This window comes from Phyllobates terribilis, unplaced genomic scaffold, assembly GCF_046119375.1.
Source record: "Phyllobates terribilis strain yellow unplaced genomic scaffold, ASM4611937v1 Scaffold_1__5_contigs__length_1240528914, whole genome shotgun sequence".
NCBI classification, from domain to species: Eukaryota; Metazoa; Chordata; class Amphibia; order Anura; family Dendrobatidae; genus Phyllobates; species Phyllobates terribilis.
The window spans coordinates 821,622,571-821,647,761 of record NW_027362761.1 but is presented as its reverse complement, the minus strand read 5'-3'; the positions used below and the strand labels follow the sequence as shown (position 1 = coordinate 821,647,761).

General features: G+C 40.9%; 1 long non-coding RNA gene across 1 annotated transcript; it reads right to left on the bottom strand.

Annotated features, from left to right (window-relative positions):
• Nucleotides 1-6,241: 6,241 nt before the first annotated feature.
• On the bottom strand, nucleotides 6,242-23,986 carry LOC141171673 (uncharacterized). Its single transcript, XR_012252368.1, has 4 exons — nucleotides 23,803-23,986; nucleotides 10,375-10,464; nucleotides 8,391-8,456; nucleotides 6,242-7,419 (listed from the first exon to the last, which is right to left on the bottom strand). It is a non-coding gene; the product is annotated as an uncharacterized lncRNA (long non-coding RNA).
• Between the last annotated feature and the right edge of the window lie 1,205 nt (nucleotides 23,987-25,191).

Genomic DNA, 25,191 nt, shown 5'->3' with positions numbered 1-25,191 from the left:
GTTCGTCCCCTGATGCAAGCCGGGCATCGGGCCCGAGCCTATTGGGATCTCTATGCCCAGTAGGGAATCCGGCATACTGAGGAGGATTTCATATCCCTCAGTCCACCTGTGAATAGCGCACACTCAGAGGACTAGGTAACACAAAGGCCCCAGCGTCCAGGGATCGTGGTAACCAGTGGGAAAGCCCTCGCTGCCAAGCACACGGGTGAGAGAAACATCAAGGGAGCTAGGCCCTGTTCCAGGCTAGTCGGAAGCTCCAGGGAGAGAGACAGGAAGATACAGAAAGGAGGCCTTACACCCGCTCACTGGGGAGCAAGACCAGAAGTGCACACCACCTACAAGTACCCCGGACCGTACCTGACTACCATCTGCAGTAAAGGTACTGAAACTAGCCCCGGTGTGTGTGTCTGTTCTTCCTCTGACCTGGCTGGGTCCCCTCTCCCCAGCATCCACCATCTACCCCTACACTGCCCTGGAGCTAACTCTACCTGTGGAGAGCCACACCATCCCTGCTGCCATAACACCAGCTCCAGAGGACTGCTCCGCAGCGGCGGCACCCCTTTGCCGCATTCCACAGGTGGCGTCACGAACTTTCCAAATCCCCTATAAATATCCCTTTTTTACAGACCGCCCTGGGTCACGGACCGGGCCGGCTACCGTGATATCCCCCAGCAACCGGAGGCCCGGCTGCCGAGTACCCCACGGCCCAGGGGGCCCGTCAACTGCTTTGCACACTCTTGGCATTCTCTTGATGAGCTTCAAGAGGTAGTCACCGGAAATGGTTTTCGCTTCACAGGTGTGCCCTGTAAGGTTTAATAAGTGGGATTTCTTGCCTTATAAATGGGGTTGGGACCATCAGTTGTGTTGTGCAGAAGTCAGGTGGATACACAGCTGATAGTCCTACTGAATAGACTGTTAGAATTTGTATTATGGCAAGAAAAAAACAGCTAAGTAAAGAAAAATGAGTGGCCATCATTACTTTAAGAAATGAAGGTCAGTCTGAAAAATTGGGCAAACTTTGAAAGTGTCCCCAAGTGCAGTTGCAAAAACTATCAAGCACTACAAAGAAACTGGCTCACATGAGGACCGCTCCAGGAAAGGAAGACCAAGAGTCACCTCTGCTTCTGAGGATAAGTTTATCCGAGTCACCAGCCTCAGAAATCGCAGGTTAACAGCAGCTCAGATTAGAGACCAAGTCAATGCCACACAGAGTTCTAGCAGCAGACACATCTCTACAAAAACTGTTAAGAGGAGACTTTGTGCAGCAGGCCTTCATGGTAAAATAGCTGCTAGGAAACCACTGTTAAGGACAGGCTACAAGCAGAAGAGACTTGCTTGGGCAAAAGAACACAAGGAATGGACATTAAACCAGTGGAAATCTGTGATTTGGTCTGATGAGTCCAAATTTGAGATCTTTGGTTCCAACCACCTTGTCTTTGTGCGACGCAGAAGAGGTGAACGGATGGACTCTACTTGCCTGGTTCCCACCGTGAAGCATGGAGGAGGAGGTGTGATGGTGTGGGGGTGCTTTGCTGGTGACACTGTTGGGGATTTATTCAAAATTGAAGGCATATAGAACCAGCATGGCTACCACAGCATCTTGCAGCGGCATGCTATTCCATCCGGTTTGCGTTTAGTTAGACCATCATTTATTTTTCAACAGGACAATCACCCCAAACACACCTCCAGGTTGTGTAAGGGCTATTTGACCAAGAGGGAGAGTGATGGGGTGCTACGCCAGATGACCTGGCCTCCACAGTCACCAGACCTGAACCCAATCGAGATGGTTTGGGGTGAGCTGGACCGCAGAGTGAAGGCAAAAGGGCCAACAAGTGCTAAGCATCTCTGGGAACTCCTTCAAGATTGTTGGAAGACCATTTCCGGTGACTACCTCTTGAAGCTCATCAAGAGAATGCCAAGAGTGTGCAAAGCAGTCATCAAAGCAAAAGGTGGCTACTTTGAAGAACCTAGAATATAAGACATATTTTCAGTTGTTTCACACTTTTTTGTATATAATTCCACATGTGTTAATTCATAGTTTTGATGCCTTCAGTGTGAATGTACAATTTTCATAGTCAAGAAAATACAGAAAAATCTTTAAATGAGAAGGTGTGTCCAAACTTTTGGTCTGTACTGTATGAGGACGCTTAACGCGGGTAACGAGCTTGCGTACTTTGGCCAAAATATCGACCAATACCTCATATATTATATATGTGTATTTTTTGCACTTTTTTATTCCAGGGTGCAGCTAGGCCCATCAGTGTTGGCATTGTAAACTAGGGTGTCTGTACTCATGGAGTGCACTTAGATAGTACTGGACAGCCCACAAAATAGGTAAAAAGCCGAGGGGCTGAATACTTTCGCAAGCCACTGTTTATACTGTGCTTCTGCTACTGCTCCCGGGGTTTCTAGTACAGGCCCTATACAGCTTGACATCTCCTTGCTTTTGCTATCATATTCTATACTGTGTATTTGCTTCCACTGCCACTTCTACTTCCACTGTAGAGAGACAGCCACACACATCTCCTGTTTGTCCATTGTGTTCTGTAGCTATACTGTACTGCAGCTGGGAACCCTAGCCTGTACATGTAAATGAACCTGATAATTGATCATTTTCAACGTCTTTTTAAAGCAGCTATTGCTTCTTAACTTTCAAAATAGTAAACATGTTGTTGCTCCCATAAAAATGGATCATTTTTGGACAACTTGTTGAAAAATCATTGCTTCTATGTTTCACAAACAGCAAGCCTGCTGCTGATCTCAAAATAAGAATTATTTTTAGACAGCTTGTTAAAAAAAAGGATAATTGCTTCTTGTTTTTCCAAACAGTAAACCTGCTGCTGATCTTAAAATTGTGATAATTTTTGGGAAGGCTTGTTAAAAAAAGCCATTACTTCCTCTCTTGTTTAAAAGCTATAGATTCTTCATTTTACAAAGCTAAAGATTCTTGATTTAACAAATAACAGACCTGTTATTACACTCGAGAGATATCTTTTGGATCATTGATTGCCAAAAGCCATGGCTTCTTCCAACTAGAGTACTTGTGTATAAACACCAGCAAGGCAGTGATCTATCCCCAAAAGAGGTAATTTTTAACCATTTTACATTGCAATGTGTTATTAAACAAGCTGTTGGTTACCGCCAGTTAGCAACTTTTTTCCCATAGCCATACATACTGACATCATTTGAACATTACTAAGGCTGCATGTGTGCTAAATATCTTAAAAGGGGTTCAGGAGTCCTGAGAGGTTTACACACATCTTTTCCAGCAATTGGAAATTTTGCTATATTACAATTCACGGAAAATCGATTCATTGCAAATCAAATTTTCTTAGAAAAATTTGACCATGCAGGTGAATTTTAATTTAGATTTAAAAAGTTTTGAATTTTAGTTTGAAAAGATTCACTCATCTCTAGTTCTATGGCTATTTTCAGTGTCAATCTGCAGGCATTATAATAAAGATGGGTGATGATCATGTGTTTTATGGTAGCAACCAGGAGTTTCTCTTTGGAGATGTACTCCACTCTGATTAATACACAGGGACCCTGAATGGTAGATTTGTTACAGATTTTAATGCAAAATAGGCACCAAAAAATGTGACAAATTACAGTACAACATATGTGACTGGAGTTTTCAAAAGCCCAATCCCAAAAAATTTTCTTCACCCTCAGGGCTCAGTACACAGACACCTAGCCGAGAACAAGATTCATATCTTTTCCTGTCATAGCCCTTCTCTGGCAGCTCAGATGTGTGTGATTACGATACAGCTCTTCTGTTAGTTGAGACACATGTCTAGAGCAGTATTTCGTCAGACTGCAAAAAGCCCTGAAACGCGACCAGGAAGGGCTAACGTTTGAATATTGTGATGGGGCCATTTTATCCCCTTTTTGCAGAACCCATTTAACTTAGAAACTTTTCCTGTTTTGTTAACAACCACCAAGCTCAGTGCCTCATCTTTAAGTGTAACTGTCATCCTCGAGTGTGGTACCATGTTAAAACTGACAAAACTGACTCTTTGATGTCACCAAGATGGGGTGAGTATTTCAAATTTATTTTGCAACATAGAAAAGAAATTGAATCAATGCAGTAGATTTCCAGTGGTAAGAACAAATGTTTTTAGTACAATCAACAAAATTATTTTCATTATCTACCATAAAGTATTTGTTAATGATACTCGCTATGTATAGGTTGCTTTGGTTAGAAATGAGAAGCCCCATGTACTTGTTAAATACAGGAGATCATAACTTTGAAGTAAATCATCTGACACGGTATTGTTTGGATGAATAGAGAGCACGGGTATTTCATGCTTAGGCAACTAAGTAGCATTTGAAGACTGAAAAATTATATATTTTTTCCATGTTAACCAACTAAAATTAAGGCAAAAACCTACATAGTTAAACCAAAAACTAAAGGAAAAGTATAAATGGACTCAATATCTATACACTTTTTGAAATTAGTTTAACTGCTAGAGCAGTCTAAACAAAAAGTAAACCAACAAAGAGGTATAAAGAACTACAATATAGACAATTATTAATACATAATTTTTATTGAATACATAAAGAAATAAAAACAGACAACAAGACTAAAATTAAAAATGAATATAAAACACAATTAAAATAAGACTCAAGAGGGGGAAAGGGGATGCTCACAAAAAAAAAAAAAAAAAGAATATTTTTATATCATCAAATGGGTCTATCACATAGATTAAATTACTAGATAAATTGTTCATAGTCACCATTCCAACAAACATACTCATCTAGATGTGGCGGTATAGTGTGAATATATATCAAGAATATAAAAAATATATATAATATAAAGTGCCAGTACACAGAATATATTTATCAATTTATCCCAACTTAGAAAAATTAAGTAAAAATAGCAGACAATATGTGTTAATTTATTGCTATAAACACCGCCATATAAAGAGAAGCACACAAATTAGCCCAAAGGAATCCCACTTTATTATAAATTTGGCATCCGTAGTCACTTAAAAAAATGGAAATGTGATGGAAATAATATATATACCAAAGTCAATAAGCGTAAAGTGCTTGTGCAATACATCTAAGAAAAAATCAAATTTAGTTCATCACAAAAATCCCATTCAGGAAAGATTAGCTGCCATACATTTTCTTAAATACCTGCCATGTGCAGGCTCTCACTAATGGGGAGATCCTGAGCACTTCAATAATACATCCAAAATGGGAGACCACATAAACATAAAAAAAATAATGAGTGAACATACCCTGGAGTGAGGGTTTAAATGTAGTCCTGCCAGCTGCTCCACGTTATTAATCAATTGCGAGCACCTTACTATCGGGCGCCGCTAGCCGCGCATGCGCTCCCTCGGTACTTCCGGGGTAGGAGGTCCGGAGCGCGTCACTGAAGGGCGTGTTGCCATTCATGACACGTGTCCAGTACCAACCACTCCGGAGGCCGACAGAGCGCACGCGCGCTGCGGCGCACGACGCTTGCAGCAGCCATATTTAGGTAGGGAATTCAACCTATTCCTTGCCCATAGAGTATGCACCAGAAAGAAAAACAGAGAAAGGAGAGAAAGAAGGAATAATAGAAAAACCAAAAAGAAGGAAAAAGAGGGAAAAATGGTGTGAAAAAAGGGGGGGGAGAGAGAGAGAATAAAAAATAAAAATAGTGTATGTGAAATATGAAAGAATTAAATGAATAAAGTAAATGAATAAATAATGAGTAATTACAAGACAAGAAATGTACATAGTAATGTATGTAAAATGAATAAAAATGTTGTGACAAAATATATAGAAAAAAGGTGTGAAGGTGAATGTAATAGAATAAAGCACATATAAATAGTAAAAAATGAAAAACAATTGTTATTTCAAGTGTTGTAAAAAATGATGACAATAAAGTAAAAGAGAATGTGATGGTGCTAAGTGCAAAGTGCAAGTGCATGAAAAAAAAATATATATATATATATATAGGGGAAGGGGAAAGATCAATTGAATCATAATACTAATAATAAAAAATAAAAACACTGTGTGATCGTGCACATGGCAAAATATATATATATATTAAGACGGGATCAAAGAAAGATCTCTATAATCCCCACTAAACATACCACGCCAGGACCGGCATGAGAAGATGAAAGATGCAAAAAAAACCTACATACCCCATCACTCCAAGTAGAGAAAAATCATTGAGCCTAAAAGGAAAAAATGAAATACAAAAAAACACAAATGAAAGGAATAAAAATATATAAATATCTGAATATATATAAAGGACAGATGTCGCAGTGGAAAACAGAGTGACACATCAGAGGGAAAACAAAATCACTCATAAGAAGCTGCCAAAACCCCACTGTCCGGTCTCATGCTTTTTAATATGGTGATCCATTTACATTCCATCTGCAATAATTTTTTGGCTAAATTTCCCTTTTTGATGCTAGGATAAAGGCGGTCAATACCCCTGAATCTCAGAAGGTGTTCTTGATGGGGATGATGTTCCCTAAAATGTCTGGCTACCGGTTTTAATTTGGCAATGGCTTCCAGGTCATCAGGTTGCAATTTCATGGCAGATCTAATATCTTTGATGTGTTCCAAAATCCGAACCCGCAACTCCCGTGTCGTCATCCCAGCATAATTCAATCCACAGGGACAAATGGCCAAATAGATGACATATGAAGTCTTACAATTTATAAAATGCAGAATTTTATATTCACGCGTTGCCTTGGAATCAGAGAAGCTATTAGTCTTCTCTACCTGTCTGCATGCCTTACAGCTCCCACATTGCCAAGATCCCCATTTTGGGCCTTTAGAATTAAACAGAAATTTCGAAGGTGGTATTGTATGATGACTATGGACCAATGTATCCTTAATCGTTTTTGCCCGTTTAGCCGTTAGGCTCGGTTTATCTGATATAAAGGTGGAAATAGTTATGTCCTGTCTCAGGATAGGCCAATATTTACCTATTACCTCAGTCATCTCCTTCCATCTCGAATTATAATTCGTGATAAGTCTAGTATGGTTTTTCTGATCTCTCTTTTTATCTTTAGCTGGAACAAGGAGAGACTGTCGATCCAGTTGTTTCGCCCGTAGATAGGCCCTATCTATATTTTGTTTCTTATACCCACGCTGTGTAAATCTACGTTCAAGATCCTTGGCCTGTTGTTCAAAAACTTTCTCCTGACTACAAATCCGTTTAGCCCTAATGAATTGACCCGTGGGAATGGCTTTTATTACATGTGCTGGGTGTGCTGATCTGGCATGCAGAAAGGAATTTACACTCGTATCCTTCTGATAAATATTCGTGTTTATTCTTCCATGTGTATCGATCCTGATGCTGAGGTCCAGAAAGTTGATCGTGGTTTGGCTTATCACCGAAGATAATTTGATGTTGTATTCATTGTTGTTTAGATGAATTAAAAACAGGTCCAGGAGTTCCCGAGAACCCTGCCAAACAAATAGGACATCATCTATGAAACGTATCCACGAGACCACAGAGCCAGAGAAAATATCCTCCTCATTCTGTACTAGTTCTCTCTCCCACCATCCCAAGAAGAGGGTTGCGTACGAGGGGGCGCAAGCCGCCCCCATCGCCACTCCCCTCTTCTGCAGGAAATGACCATCTTTGAATAGGAAATAATTGTGGGTAAGAACATATTCCATTAAAATAAGGATTAATTCAGATAAAGATCCACTTAAGCTTTGGCTCCTCAGGAAAAATCTCAAAGCTCTCAAGCCATGTTGATGTTCAATGTTAGTATACAATGACTCCACGTCACAAGTAACTAAAAACATATCCGACTCCATATGAACCCCATCCAATCTCTGAAGAACCTCCGTGGAATCTTTAACATAAGAAGGTAATTCTCCCACGATTGGTTTCAAATAGAAATCCAAAAACTTATATATTGGTTCAGTCAGGCTGCCATTTCCAGATAGAATTGGACGACCTGGTGGATTTTTCAAATCCTTGTGCACTTTGGGGAGTAAATACAATGTGGGGATCAATGGAGAATGCACTTTCAGGCCTTCCATAAGGCCCTTCGAGATGATGCCCTGCTCATGGGCTGAGTCCAAGATATGGAATAATTCCTTTTGAAAAACAAGGGTGGGATCACCGGGCAGGCGAGTATAGCATTCAGTGTCACCCAATTGTCTGAGTGCCTCTCTTTCATAGAGTTCTATTGGCCATGCCACAATGTTCCCACCCTTGTCCGCTGGCTTAAAAACCACATTTCTCATTTTCTTTAGCTCCCCCAAAGCCCGCCTCTCCCCCTTTGTGAGATTGTCAAAGGGTCTATATGAGGGGATGTGAGTTAATTCCTCACATACCATACGGACAAAAATTTCAATGGAGGAGCTAAGACCCAAAGAGGGAAAGCAATGGGATCTCTTCTCTAAAAATGTTGGAGTCTTACCCGCAATATTTTCCGTTTGTTCTGCCAGAAGATCTTCTAGCCCTTGAAGCACCTCCAATTCCTCTTCTGAAGAAAAAGAGCGAAAGGATTGTTTATTTTCATGAAATTTACGTAGGAGGAGTTTTCTGGCAAATAAAAAAACATCCTTTATCGCCACAAAACTATCATAATTGGCCGTGGGACTAAAGCCAAAACCCAAAGATAATAATGATAATTGGTCAGCAGAAAAGTTTATCCCAGATAAATTAATTACCTTTAAAGATCCATTTTCATCATTATCCTGATCCAGGAAGGTCTTTTGTTTATTAACAGTCTTCCTAGTATAGTAACGGTCCTGGCGTGGTATGTTTAGTGGGGATTATAGAGATCTTTCTTTGATCCCGTCTTAATATATATATATTTTTTGCCATGTGCACGATCACACAGTGTTTTTATTTTTTATTAGTAGTATTATGATTCAATTGATCTTTCCCCTTCCCCAATTTTTTTTTTTTTTCATGCACTTGCACTTTGCACTTAGCACCATCACATTCTCTTTTACTTTATTGTCATCATTTTTTACAACACTTGAAATAACAATTGTTTTTCATTTTTTACTATTTATATGTGCTTTATTCTATTACATTCACCTTCACACCTTTTTTCTATATATTTTGTCACAGCATTTTTATTCATTTTACATACATTTCTATGTACATTTCTTGTCTTGTATTTACTCATTATTTATTCATTTACTTTATTCATTTAATTCTTTCATATTTCACATACACTATTTTTATTTTTTATTCTCTCTCTCTCCCCCCCCTTTTTTCACACCATTTTTCCCTCTTTTTCCTTCTTTTTGGTTTTTCTATTATTCCCCTCTTTCTCTCCTTTCTCTGTTTTTCTTTCTGGTGCATACACTATGGGCAAGGAATAGGTTGAATTCCCTACCTAAATATGGCTGCTGCAAGCGTCGTGCGCCGCAGCGCGCGTGCGCTCTGTCGGCCTCCGGAGTGGTTGGTACTGGACACGTGTCATGAATGGCAACACGCCCTTCAGTGACGCGCTCCGGACCTCCTACCCCGGAAGTACCGAGGGAGCGCATGGGCGGCTAGCAGCGCCCGATAGTAAGGCGCTCGCAATTGATTAATAACGTGGAGCAGCTGGCAGGACTACATTTAAACCCTCACTCCTCCTCACACCACACTCCCTGAAGAAGCGAGGAGCGAAACGGCGTTGGAGTGGTGTGAGGGGGCCAGGGTATGTTCACTCATTATTTTTTTTATGTTTATGTGGTCTCCCATTTTGGATGTATTATTGAAGTGCTCAGGATCTCCCCATTAGTGAGAGCCTGCACATGGCAGGTATTTAAGAAAATGTATGGCAGCTAATCTTTCCTGAATGGGATTTTTGTGATGAACTAAATTTGATTTTTTCTTAGATGTATTGCACAAGCACTTTACGCTTATTGACTTTGGTATATATATTATTTCCATCACATTTCCATTTTTTTAAGTGACTACGGATGCCAAATTTATAATAAAGTGGGATTCCTTTGGGCTAATTTGTGTGCTTCTCTTTATATGGCGGTGTTTATAGCAATAAATTAACACATATTGTCTGCTATTTTTACTTAATTTTTCTAAGTTGGGATAAATTGATAAATATATTCTGTGCACTGGCACTTTATATTATATATATTTTTTATATTCTTGATATATATTCACACTATACCGCCACATCTAGATGAGTATGTTTGTTGGAGTGGTGACTATGAACAATTTATCTAGTAATTGAATCTATGTGATAGACCCATTTGATGATATAAAAATATTCTTTTTTTTTTTTTTTTTTTGTGAGCATCCCCTTTCCCCCTCTTGAGTCTTATTTTAATTGTGTTTTATATTCATTTTTAATTTTAGTCTTGTTGTCTGTTTTTATTTCTTTATGTATTCAATAAAAATTATGTATTAATAATTGTCTATATTGTAGTTCTTTATACCTCTTTGTTGGTTTACTTTGTATGGTTTGAGGTATTTTGTTATATACTTCTTTGAAACCTGTGGTATTTCCTTCTTCTATAGGATTTAGTCTAAACAAAAAGTACAGAAAAAGAAATATTTCAGAGATGGAGACTGACACTTCTGGTGAAAGTTTAAACTTCAGATATGGTAAGACTCACGAGGGTTAGACCATGGCTCCAGAAGGTCCTGACAGCTACGTGAGTTATATAAAACCAAGCTGTAAAGATGGATGATTGCTTTGCTAAATACTCTATGTACTAGCATTTTCCAGTTAAATGATGGCATTAGCAAAACTTAACATTCCATTAAACATCAAGTGCGCAGGACATAGCTGCCAAAAAGCTGCAGGTCACAGTGCACTACTTTCGCTACTGCATATATTAAACAACCAAATTATACAGAAAACAGCAGTCCACTTTGATGAAACTAAAATTAGGTGAAGTTCAGAGATAATGCCCATTAAATCAGACATATTTTATAGTGAAATAAAATATAATAATACAATTTTATGCAAATAAGTTCAAAATAAGTCCCACTTATATAATGGGGTCATATCATTTTTATAAGGCTTCCTGTGAACAAAAATTGTGAGCCATAATGACTACATTCCTCTAATATTATTACCACACAGCAAACAGCTCATATGGGGTTCAGAAAATTAGGGGGCCAAATTTCACTATTAAAGCATAAGTGTAGTTTCAGGTGATTTTTAAGAATTAAATCATGCGTGCACATAAAGAGTATCTATTTTTGACCATTATATGATTTCTGTCCTCCATATTTTAGCAGCATGCACTCTTTAGGCGGTAGTCACTAAAAGCTGCAGCAGCTTCTTTTGGTGTCTTCTCTGATTCTATGTCCTTCCACATCCTCGCTGCTCCATAGACTTTTATAGGCAGCAGCTACATTTTGATCCTTATTTGAATACAGATCTGAAGACAGATGTGCACTGTTTTTGAGAGTGAATGATCAATAGAGGTTACAAGGGGGGGGGGGAAGATGGCTGTAAAATTGGGACATTTTTCTCTAAAAAGATACAGTATATTACGCAATGTCTTTGTTAACTCCTTACTTGCCACAATTATTTAAGGAGTTTGATAGCCCCCACAATGAACTGCGATCTGCTTATGCCTAACAGTGGCCTAACACCAGTCAATGGTCTGGCAAGGGGATCACTCAGGAGGTGGTCTAGGGGCAGAGAGGAACACTGAATAGATGGCTTGAGGGTAAAGAGGAGCACTGAAGGGATTGCCTGAGGGCAGACAGGAACGTTGAGTAGATGAGAGCAGTGGGAAATGCTGATAAGACAGCATGGCCTGACATCAAATCAGAATGCTGAGCAGATGGCCTAAGCATAGATTTATAAGAACAAGAACTTTGGTGAGAAATATGATGGGAATCTTGATAGAATGTTGACAGAGGTACCGAAGATTGTAATCCTAGGGAAAAAAGTAAGATGTCCCAAAAGAAACTAAAAATGTGCAGAAAATCAAAACAAAATATGTGCTAAAATCATGACAATAAGTAATTAAAGACAATTAAACTTTATTGGGTACAAAATATAAAAGGGCCCATTGAAGAAGCCTCAGCAAAAAGCGCATCGGGCATCTAAGGTAACATCTACCAGTTATCTTTTGTACTCACTATGAGTTGTAGATAATCTTGCACCCCTATGTATTTTGTGTTATCTCCAATCTTATTTAGGATTGTTGATCTGTATTTTTGTGTAATACTGCTATTCTTCTAAGGTTCTATTCATTTTGGCCTTATACGTTGTGACAAAGTCACTGGAAAAGTACTGGAAGGGAGATATGTATCACTGAGGCTGTTATCTTCAGTGATATGAACCTAGAAAAATGCTCCAGCACACTAAGTGCTAAGAGGGGTTAATCAGCCATGTTTAGGGCTAGGTTGATTGAACATCTGTAGAGTGGGTGGGAGGCTGTTCATCATATCTCCACCCCACGGTGGAGTCCAGAAAATAAATACACAGCATTCTGACTGAGCATTGTTGGGTGTGTCTGGAGTTGGGAGCTGCTTGTGTTAAGGAAAGCTGAACCTTTACATGCTGGTTCCTGAGCTGGTGGAAACCCGCAGCAACAAGGACTGTGCTATACATTATGTTTTATTTTCCCGTTAAGCCAGAAAGGCCATGTTAATTTTGCTAAGCCTGCACTGGTTTATGCAGTATCTTTAATGAACCAGTGGAAGATTTAAAGAGACAGCGTTCCTGTGTCTATCTCTTCTTACAGTCGGGTGAGCCGATCTCTTACATTGAGTTTATCTTTATCGCTATAATTCACCCTTTAACCAGGCCAAAATTCTGCCATTTATGAACCATTATTACTTTATTAGTATTTATGTCACATCAGTTAGAAATACACAGGGATATGAATTGTTCTCAGCTATATCTTATTGCATTACTTTTTTAATTTATCTTCTTTGGATCCTTTCATGATGTTTTCACTTATAGCCACTTTTTCTGACATTTTATGATATTTTTTCTTGTATTATTGTATTCAATAAAGTTAATTTTATTCCAGTGCAGTCATTCATTGTAGGTTTTATATTAAAAGGCATACAAAAATCCCAACATACAGACACAAGGACAAAATTGGTGAGTGAGCGACTATGGGAATCCCAGTAATAAAAAGCACCATTCATGGAACAGATGCATATAAATTAAAGGGAATCTGCCAGCAGGTTTTTGTTATGCATTCTGAAGACAGCATGCTGTAGGGGTTAAAAACACAGATTTCAGCAATGCCTTTCTTATCAAGCATCGTGGTTGTTTGTTTTAGCATAAGGAGCTTAAAATTGCTGTGACTAGCTGGTCACTGTGAGTCTTGGTCCGACTCCGCCCCTTCTTTGATAGGCACCTCACTGTCTATGGACATAATATATACAGAGCATAGTGTGGGTGGGTTAACTTGCTCAGCTCTGCTTCATTGCTAAATCTAAAAACTCAGATTGTGTCAGAATGGCGGTACCCTGTAATCTAAGTGATACATCGTTGGATTCAGCTTCTTTTTGCCTACATCAGGATGCTCTCAGGTGAGATAGCAAAAACCTTCTGGCAGATTCCCTTTAAACAGTAAGAAATACATACTCGATATTTAGACAGAGTGAAGAAGCTGCACACCTAAAGGCACATGGAAATGCTTTAAATAGGATTTATTGTCAGTATTTCATATCCATTGGTTACACGGCGGTAAGTACAGCATTATGTTAACATTTTGGGTGAAAACCCTTCAGCAGACATATAGGCTAAGTTCAATAGGTCTTCATACAGCTGTATCCTGGTTGTCCATTTTTGGAGGTATGCCACCCCATAGCCTGAACCCCTTTGATCTATAATCATTGAATATGGCCCATACGTCTGATGAAGTGTTTTCATCCAAAACGTTAACGTAATACTGTACTTACCAATGGATATGAAATACTGATAATAAATCTTATTTGAAGCATTTCCAAGTGCCTTCAGGTGTACAGCTCCTTTATTCTGTCTACTATTAGTCTACTGGAGCTGAGTGGTTGGCTCCAGAGGAATTGGCACCATTCTCAAGCTAATTCTACTTAACTGGGTGTGCCACCTACCTCTTTGATTGCTACATATTCAATATCTGTCGGGTGATTAAAGTATAATCAGTCAGTGTATATGTTCATACAATGTTGTAGATTGGAATGTCAGCCAAGAATCACCCATAGAATAAGGTGAAAAACAGTAAAAGTAGGCGCAAAGTGTAATTAGTAATAGGAGACTCACCCACCAAACACCTGACGCGCGTTTCACAAGTGCTTCATCAGAGGTGAGATTTTGGTCCTGGCACATATTTTGTTTTATTTTACTTCAGAATTTTGACAGAGCTCATTATAACCAATGAGAACAATCTTATCTAATATGCATCTACTGATGAATCCATACCTAGCTGACTTCCATTCTTTTGTTCCTATAATGGAACAGATTCATGGAAGGGTTTAACAGTAGTTTGAACACAGCCTTCTTTCTAACATGTTCTTCATGTGGCCAGGGTACAATGCAATGGTTAATGTGTGTGGCTAGGAGCTGTCCTTGTCTTTGAAAGTTGGGAGATATGCTCATGGGCAACACACTGACCAAAAATACACTCATCTGGACCCACTCTTTCATTTCTTGAACACAATGACTATTCACTGTGATCTTTGCATCTTTATTCTTTACACGGTTTGCATATAGCTCCATAGTTACTTACTATGACTCTGCTTTTAACCTCCCAATTTCACTGTCCATATCTATACACCTATACATACCTTTAGTAATAATTGTTGCACAGAGCAGTCCCAAGTGCTTTCACAGCCTAACTCACTTTACCTCCAGAAACTAGGTTGACACTTTACTTTGGTTCCCCTATGATAAAAAGGACACTTTTATCGATAGAACGCATATTTATAAATATGCTTGTCACTAATGGAGCAACTGCCATATTCTGCAATATTTTACTAATAGGTGATTATAGAAGTGTTTTCCTGCTGCCAAAATAGTAAATGCAGTGCTATACTTCTACTACACTACATTTCGAATTACTATTCAAATACTATCTTTCTCTGATTTTCCTAAATAGTTAATGCAAAAGAGTCAGTATACTGTTGAAATCATCAACTGTTAGTGTAAATCACATTTTATTGTACAAACCTCCCAATGATAACAGTATTTTTTTCAAAACTAAAAAAAAACTCAAAATGTACTGTACCAAATTATTATGCACAACAGAGTTTCCAAACATTTTATAGGTTGTAAAGAACTGAAAATGGTAATTTGTTACTCCCAGAGCTGCTGTTTTGATGTGACCTGCCTCCTACCCTCGTAGATCTTTTGCTAAAGGATACTCCAAAGGTTCTCAATAGAGTTGAGGACAGGGAAGAATGGTGATCACTCCATGAGTTTCTCTCCTTTCATGTCCCTAACATCCAATGACTAAGAGGTATTCTTTGCTGCATGAGATGGTGCATTGTCAGCATGATTATGATTTTGCTATGGATGTCATAGCTCTTCTTTTTGTTCAATGGAAGAAAGGGATCAGTCAGATACTCTCATTTTCACACCTTCAGGGGTCTACCAGCTCTCTCTCCCCATGATTCCGGCCCAAAGCATGTGTAATGGATATAGGTGTTTTCATTTATTCATTTGTCTGCCCTGTCACCTTTCAGGTGGGGCTTTATTTACTTTCCCCCTGCTGGTATTTTCTGCTGGTGATATTCTCATTTGGATGTCCAGCCATACTGCTACACTTTAAGCCAGTCAGTGAAAGACCAGCTAGGGTTTATCTCTCTGCTTTTTATGTTCTTTACCCTGCACCTATCTTCTGTTTCTCTTAAGGAAGTAGAGCAGCAATTTGCGTACACTCTGTTAGAGTGGAGGTGCTGATGTAATAAGCATCTAGTGCCTAATTACTGTAGAGAATTAATTCATCGCACACTCCGGTGATGTGAATGCAGAATTCATTTATTTATAATCAAAAGGATAGTCAAACCAAGTTTCAAGGTGACAGTAATAGACGTTTCGGCCACTTATTCGGCCTTAATCATTAAGTTGCTATTGTTCTGTGGTTTGCAATCATGTCAGTGCTTAGTATATGGACGAGAGTAAGGCAATGAAATCCAGAGTGAAAGGCTTAGATAAGTCCCAAGGGGATATAGGGCCACAGGAATCTTATACTGAGATCATAGGGTGCTCCTGCGTCAGGTGTCAGGGTGGCCTTCCCATGCACGTAGTACCAAACATTAGTGGCATGGAGAGGTAAAGGGGCGCCCACGGACACAGCAAGGTGTGGGGGCGCCACTTTATCTCTCCATGCCACCAATGTTTGATGCTTTTTGACAGCAGAGAGATCCTTTTTCTTTCCCATATTGCTTGAAACCTGTGACCTGCTTTATAATATAGAATGTCCTTCTAAAGTAGTTTTCCTTTAATTGGGTTCACCTGGCAAATTAATTATCACAGGTGTTTGAGATTGATTTATGTGATCCAAAGAGCCCTGAGACAGAAACCATCAATGTGTATATTTGAAAAAAAACATCATTTACATAACAAAAATAATTATTTGCAACCAGGTGTAAAGGTCATTTTAAGAGAAAACTGCTAGCATATCATGCAAAAAGCATACATTCTAACCGTAGCTTTATGAAACGATCAGCGTAAGCAGGGCCGGCCTTAGGGTATATGGCGCCCTGTGCGAAATCCCTCTTGGCGCCCCCCCCCAAAGAAAAAAAATTAAACTCATGTAGGTGAAAACAACAAGTGCATTTTTTATTAATCAAATGATCAAGTAATAACAAGCAACAAAAGTTGAAAAGTTTTAAAGCCGCCACCACGATAAGGTAGACTCTTCTGGCAGGGCCCTACTCTAACCTATTAAAATTTTCTTAAAATATCCAATACTCTTTTTAGATATATTTTTATTTAGTTTTCTTTAAGGGAATGTGTCATATACATTTTTTTTAAAAAATGACCAATAATACCACATACAGGGAATACTGCCACACCATGACCAGACCACATATTACCACAACATAGTGACCGAATAATACCACACAGAAGGGGGAAAAACTGCCACACCATGACCAGACCACATATTACCACCACATTACTAATATTACCACCACATTACTAATATTACCATAAGTGTCATTATGCACGGGAGCTCTATACATGGTATGTATAATGTAAGTGTCCAGGTAATCTAGTGATCACCAGTGACATTATACACAGGAGCTCTGTATATAGTGTCAGTGTACAGGTAATACAGTGATCATCAGTGACATTATACACAGGAGCTCTGTATATAGTGTCAGTGTACAGGTAATACAGTGATCACCAGTGACATTATACACAGGAGCCCGGTACATAGTATATAGTGTAAGTGTACATGTAATACACTGACTCACTGGTGACGTCTCTAGGTGAAGTCCTTCAGCTACGCTTTTCTCCTTCATCCAGCACAGACCGCCATTACGTCTTCCAGCCAGGACTCGTCTCTGCATAAAATAACACAGTTATCTAGAGCACATTCCCCAACTTCTACATTACGCAGCTGAATACAGACGTGTATCCACCATCAATATATGGTTAGTTATTATACAACCTACCATTCCAAATATAAATTGTAATCCACCACGGTGCCCCCATTAACTGTAAATAGGCACTTAATATATAATTTAATTAGAACCTCTACTCTTTCCGCCAATTTGTTACCAGTTACACTCCTGCATCCGCAACGCCCCCTACTCTATACTTCCTGCTCCCCGCATTCATTATTTACATGCACCCCCTGCCCCAATTCATTATATCATGTCCTGCTCTCCCCACCCCATCATCATTTACTGTCCCCCACCCCACATTCATTATGTGCAGCTCATTATCCCCCTACTCCCAATTCCCCCATGTGCAGCTCATTTTCTCCCAATTCCCCCATGTGCAGCTCTCACCCCCCCATGTGCACATCTCTCATCCCCCTCCCCCACATGTGCCCCTCTCTCATCCCCCTCCCCCACATGTGCACCTCTCTCATCCCACTCCCCCACATGTGCACCTCTCTCATCCCCCTCCCCCACATGTGCACCTCTCTCATCCCCCTCCCCCACATGTGCACCTCTCTCATCCCCCCCATGTGCACATCTCTCATCCCCCTCCCCCACATGTGCACCTCTCTCATCCCCCTCCCCCACATGTGCACCTCTCTCATCCCCCTCCCCCACATGTGCACACCTCTCATCCCCCTCCCCCACATGTGCACCTCTCTCATCCCCCTCCCCCACATGTGCACCTCTCTCATTCCCCTCCCCCACATGTGCACCTCCCATTCCCCCCACTCCTAGTAAATTGTATTTAAAAAAAAAAAAAAACTTGTTATACTTACCCCCATGCGATCCCTGCAGAATCCTCGTCCAAATCGATGACACCAGGTTCTCCTGACTTCCGGTCATGTGACGGTGCCGTCACATGACCGGAAGTCAGAGAAATCATGACAGAGATGTTCCGGCCCCGGCGCTTAGCATGGGGCCGGGGGCCCCATGAGGAGAGAGACACACAAGAGGGGGGCCCCCAAGGGGGCCCCTACCGGCCGGGCCCCATACTGGAGTCAGGGCAGTCATGCCCTGATGGCGGCCCTGCTGGAGGCTGAAGGGGCCCCCTCTCCCTCGGGGCCCCCGTTCAATGAACCGGCTGCACGGGCGGTAGTTCCGCCCCTGTGTGTGAGGAGGAGAGAGTGCAGCGCGCCCGGGTCCCGGCCGGACATTTCAGAGCAGAGAGGGGGCGCCGGCGCCTGAGCACAGAAGAAACGCTGGGCGCTCCCTCTCTGCTCTTCCATAAGAAAAATACCGACGGGGAGGGAGCCAGCGCAGCGCCCCCCTTCACTCTCAAGTTTGAGGCGCCCTGTGCAGTTGCACAGCTGGCACGCCCCAAAGGCCGGCCCTGAGCGTAAGGAACACGGCTACTTTCTAATACAATAATCCACAGCAACCTCTAGTGTTACATTCTTTTAGTATTCATAAAACCTCTTAATTGCTTTTGTAGGTGTTATTTCAGTGTGATAACACATGTATATTGTTTTGCAGACAACAATATCTTCTTACAAACACAAGGTATACACTTTGAACATAAGTATGAAATCCTGAAAGAAAACATAATTAAAGGGAATCAGCAAAACCTTTAACTTAGGATATCTAACAGCTGTAAGATAAGCGAGTCAGCGAGTACTTCACCTGCTGTGTGGACCATGAACCTTTGGAGCAGGGAATTATCAAGTATATGCTGAAAACACAGCATCCTTCATAGTTAAGTAATAATTTTGCACCATCAATGGCACACAGACACCTGTGCAAGAACAGTATTTAGGTCCTTCACAGTCCAATAATGTGACTGTGGCAAAAGCAGCTTTTAAAGGGGTTGTCCACTTCTAGGACAACCCCTTCTTGATCTAAAAAGCTTATACTCCCCTCCCGTGCCGGCGCCGTTCCAGCGGTGTCAGCACTCGCGTTCCCAGGGCTCTTGCGGTTGTTATGACATGTGAGCCCGGCGCCCAATCAGCGCTGACGTCACTGTCCCCAGGGACTTCAGATCTATTATAGTGATTACTGTGGAGGGGGGGTAAGTATCTGGACACTAAAATGACAATAGATGAATATATAGACAACTTCAAAACATTGTATTTTCCAGATTAACCCCTTAGTGACCAGGCCATTTTTTTATCAAATGTGTCAGTTTATGGGGCAATAAATGTAATAATAAAGTTTAAAAATGTAGCATTCATTTTTCATTTAGTCAAGGACATTTGTAAAACTTATTTTTTTTAGGGACCGATTCAGTTTTGAAGTATCTTTAATGGACTTATATATTGGAAACTACCCAAAAGTGATACCATTTTATAAACAGTGCCCTTTAGCAGATTTAAAGCTGTTGTCAGGTAGTGTATTAACCCTTCAGGTGCTTTTCAGAAATTAATACAAAGTGGCATAACAAGAATGAAAAAAATGTATTTTTACCACCTAAATGTTGCTAACTTCTGAACAGGCCACTAGAGCCAGAAGACTCTAAGGCCTTTATTTAGCCGTGAATTGCCATGGCAAACATTAGGGCCACATAACCATGAACTCATCGTACCGATGGGGTAAAAGAGGGAGCCTCCACTCTCTGTTAACCATCAAAATGCCGTAGTCACTATTGACAGCAGCATGTAAGGGGTTAAACGGCATGGTTGATGCTGATACTAATCGTGGCTGATGCAGCAGGGAGACAGCTATAGTGTACAGCTAATAGCTACAGGATTGTCACCAATCGGTGGATTCTACTCTCTTAAACCACAGGTCAGTAAAAGGATATATTGGTGGTTACTAAGTTGTTAACATGGTCTCAAAATCTTTATTTCAACAGCATAAAAACATTCCAGGCATAGTGAATAACATCTTCCTATGTGTGTCAGACAGTTCTGTCCTCAATCATGGAAATCCATGTGTGGCACCCCAGGAGTCCGGTTGCCACATTGGCATTGCCTCCCTCAAGGGGGGTGATGCCATGCCTAGACGCAAAGAGGGGTCCCCTTATCAGGTAACACAAGCATCCAACACTTTTCCTGGCTACAGACCAGAAGGGGGAGCTCTAACCCGGTTTCAGGGGTGCTTCCCCTTTAAATTGGGGCCCGGAGGCGGGAGTTAGAAAAGTCAGTTGGAGACGGAGAAAAGTCAGTTGGGGATGGAGGAGAGCGGGAGAGAGACGAGGGAGAACCTGGGGAGGGGAGCTGTGACCAAGCTCACCCCAGAGAAAAGCACCAGAAACCAGACACCAGAGTCCGTGGTTGCTTTAGAACTGAAGTCCCAGCAACTAAATCTGGAGGACAGGAGACTGCAGGTCTCCTTGCCCCATCAAACACCCGGTGACTCAGCAGCATACTAGAGCCCGGAGACGCCACGAAGGAGCGACACCTGTAAAAGGCTCGAGGTGCCTGCCATATGGGCTAGGATTTAACGATCACTCAGGAAAGAGGGTCACAGCATAGCTTTAGGCAGCAGGGCCAAAGAGGACAGCGCAGAAGGAAGGCCTACAACCCCACCTGGCGAGGTGGATCCCAAATTGCTTCTAGGCTGCCTGAATCTCCATTACCTTCTGTTACCAGTGCCCCGGTCTGCACCATCAAGTAAAGGTAGAGGAAACCGCCATTCTTGTGTCGTCTGGTCATTATCTGCACCCTCAATCCTGCTCCCCAACATCCACAATCCCCTACATAAACTGTACCGGTAGCCCTGGAGTCCCGCTCTACCAATGGGGAGCAAATCCATCCCAGCTGCATCACCAATGGCCCCAGCGGTCTCTTTCAGCAGCGGCGGCCACCTATAGCCACATACCACTGGTGGCGTCACAAAACTTTTCCCCTAAATAAGCTGTCCTTTTTATTGACCGCCTAGGGCCCCGGACCCGGTCACGGCCCCGTGACTATCCCAAGGAACCGAACGACCTGGTGGCGAGTACCCCACGGTCCTAGGGGGCGCGTCACATGATTCTGCAGTTTTGAATAACACTTCATTTTGTCAGACAACTTACTGGAAAACAGGAAAAAAAATTCCAAGTCCGGTGAAAATGAAAAAACCCATAATTCTGGCGTTGCTTTGGGGGTTTTACTTGTCTGGTGTTCGTTGCTCAGTTTTTTTTATTATTTTAGTGGTGAAAAAAGGTCTAAAATTTGTAAAAAAATAATTGTTTGTGTCGCCTTTTTCTGAGACCTGTAAATGTTTTATTTTTTCATTGATGGAGCTGTGTGAAAGCTTGTTTTGCTCCCTGAACTGAAAATATGATTACTACTATTTCGGGTACATATGAAATTGTGATCACTTTTTAATGGATTTTTTTGGGGAAGAGAGATGCAAAAAAAATGGTAATTTTGGCTCCCCCTTTTTGTTTTTCTCTTCATCATTTAACATATGGTTTATAGTATTTTATATTTTGATCGATCAGACTTTATTGGACACAGCGATACCAGATATTTTTTCTTTTTTCTTTTCCTTATTTTTGAAGGTGGAAAAGAGGGTTGATTTAGGCTAGGGCCACATGAAAACTTTAAAATTCTATAAAATAATTATATATATATATATATATATATATATACAGTGCCTACAAGTAGTATTCAACCCCCTGCAGATTTTGCTGGTTGACACATGCGAAATTAACTTGGCTTTGTGACATTTGTACTGTAGATCAGCCTGGAAGTGGGAAATGCACTGCAGCAAATTTTGTTTTTGTTTTTTTTTTGTTTTTTTTTTAAAACGTTAAAAGTTAATTCAGAGTGTCATTTATTATTCAACCCCTCAAACCACAAGAATTCTGTTTGGTCCCCCTAAAGTATTAAGAAGTAGTTCAGGCACCAAGAATAATGAGCTTCACATGTGTGGATTAAAGATCTCTTTTGCCAGCCTTTTCTGACTATTTAAGACCCTCCCCAAACTTGTGAACAGCACTCAGACATGGTCAACATGGGAATGACAAAGGAGCATTCCAAGGCCATCAGAGACAAGATGTGTGGAGGGTCACAAGGCTGGCAATGGGTACAAAACCCTTTCCAAGGAGTTGGGCCTACCTGTCTCCACTGTTGGGAGCATCATCCGTAAGTGGAAGGCTTATGGAACTACTGTTAGCCTTCCACGGCCTGGACAGCCTTTGAAAGTGTCCTCCCGTGCCGAGGCCAGGCTTGTCCGAAGAGTCAAGGCTAACCCAAGGACAACAAGGAAGGAGCTCCGGGAAGATCTCATGGCAGTGGGGACATTGGTTTCAGTCAATACCATAAGTAACGTACTCCACCGCAATGGTCTCCGTTCCAGACAAGCCCGTAAGGTACCTTTACTTTCAAAGCGTCATGTCAAGGCTCATCTACAGTTTGCTCATGATCACTTGGAGGACTCTGAGACAGACTGGTTCAAGGTTCTATGGTCTGCTGAGACCAAGATCGAGATCTTTGGTGCCAACCACACACGTGACGTTTGGAGACTGGATGGCACTGCATACGACCCCAAGAATACCATCCCTACAGTCAAGCATGGTGGTGGCAGCATCATGCTGTGGGGCTGTTTCTCAGCCAAGGGGCCTGGCCATCTGGTCCGCATCCATGGGAAGATGGATAGCACAGCCTACCTGGAGATTTTGGCCAAGAACCTCCGCTCCTCCATCAAGGATCTTAAGATGGGTCGTAATTTCATCTTCCAACAAGACAACGACCCAAAGCACACAGCCAAGAAAACCAAGGCCTGGTTCAAGAGGGAAAAAGTCAAGGTGTTGGAGTGGCCTAGTCAGTCTCCTGACCTTAACCCAATTGAAAACTTGTGGAAGGAGCTCAAGAATAAAGTCCACATGAGACACCCAAAGAACCTAGATAACTTGGAGAAGATCTGCATGGAGGAGTGGGCCAAGATAACTCCACAGACCTGTGCTGGCCTGATCAGGTCTTATAAAAGACGATTATTAGCTGTAATTGCAAACAAGGGTTATTCCACAAAATATTAAACATAGGGGTTGAATAATAATTGACCCACACTTTTATGTTTAAAATTTAATAAAATTCAACTGAGCAACATAACTTTTTGGTTTGTAAGATTTATGCTTCTGTTCATAAAACCTACTCTCGTTTGCAGTTTGAAGGCTCTAACTTATTTGCATCTTATCAAACCAGCTAAATCTGCAGGGGGTTGAATACTACTTGTAGGCACTGTATATATATATATATATATATATATATATATATATATATATATATATATATAATATATATACATATATATAATTTTATATAATTTTATAGTCTTTAAAGCATCATTCCAGCGGGGTTTTTTTTTTCAGTGCTGGAGTGGCGCTTTAACTGTAAGCCCCCAGCCCCTCGTGATATACTCACCCTCTGGTGTCTTCCCCGGTTTTCAGTACCACTCCGGTCCCATGGCACCATGTTGTGAGTGCAGCAAGCTCTCACAAGCTCTCAATACAACTCTATGAAGCCAGAATGAGGCTCTCATAGACTTGTATTGAAAAGTGACCTCTGCACAGCTCCAGCAGACACTGGAGAGCGCTGGCAGGTCACATTTCACAGGAGACAGAGCGGAGTAGCAGGCTAACCAATAAAGGCAGCGGAAGGTGGGTATATGATAGGGGGCAGGGGACTTACATTTAAAGCACCACTCCAGCGGTGCAATAAAAAAAATCCTGGAATGGTGCTTTAAATTGCATCAAATAAAGATTATGTACCCTTTGATATATTACATACCTTTTCCTCTTTTTCCTGGTGTTTGTTAATAAATGTAAACCATTATGTTTTGCAATATTTTGTACTTTATCAAGCATAATGTTCCTAGGAACCCTGAGTGTAGTTTTCCATGTTATCAGTAGGTGTTTTTCCATGAGAGTCCTTAGCCAGGGTCAATCACACTTCTATCTTTATCACCTGCCAGCACATTAAGCAGTAATAACAAAAGGTAAAAGTACATAGTGATGCAATATAACTACTGAAAGTTGTGAGGGCTCAGGGATCATTACACTCTTTAAAGTTAACCTGTCAATCAGTATTTTATACCTTAAACTAATGACATGTATGTAAAGGCTGACTTATTCCTTACCTTTCCTATAGAAATCCATTTTTATTTTCTAGAGAAATCCATAGTTGACATTGTATGTTAATGAGTCGCAAGTGCAGTGGGGTGGGCCCTGCACTTACAGCTCTCCTGCCTCCACCTATTAAACAGGGGCTGCCTGTCTCCTGTCTCTGACTGACAGGTCACTGAAAAATGAGTGTTCTGTCAGTCAGAGCCAGAAGGCAGGTAGCAGGCCGGTAATCCACATTCAACTATGGATTTCTCTAAAATAGAAATACAGATTTCTACAAGACAGGTAAGAATCAAATCAGTATAAAAGCACCTTTACATACATATCATTAGTTTGGGGTATAAAATCATGGTCAGGGCCGGCCTTAGGGTATATGGCGCCCTGTGCGAAATCCCTCTTGGCGCCCCCCCCCAAAGAAAAAAAATTAAACTCATGTAGGTGAAAACAACAAGTGCATTTTTTATTAATCAAATGATCAAGTAATAACAAGCAACAAAAGTTGAAAAGTTTTAAAGCCGCCACCACGATAAGGTAGACTCTTCTGGCAGGGCCCTACTCTAACCTATTAAAATTTTCTTAAAATATCCAATACTCTTTTTAGATATATTTTTATTTAGTTTTCTTTAAGGGAATGTGTCATATACATTTTTTTTAAAAAATGACCAATAATACCACATACAGGGAATAC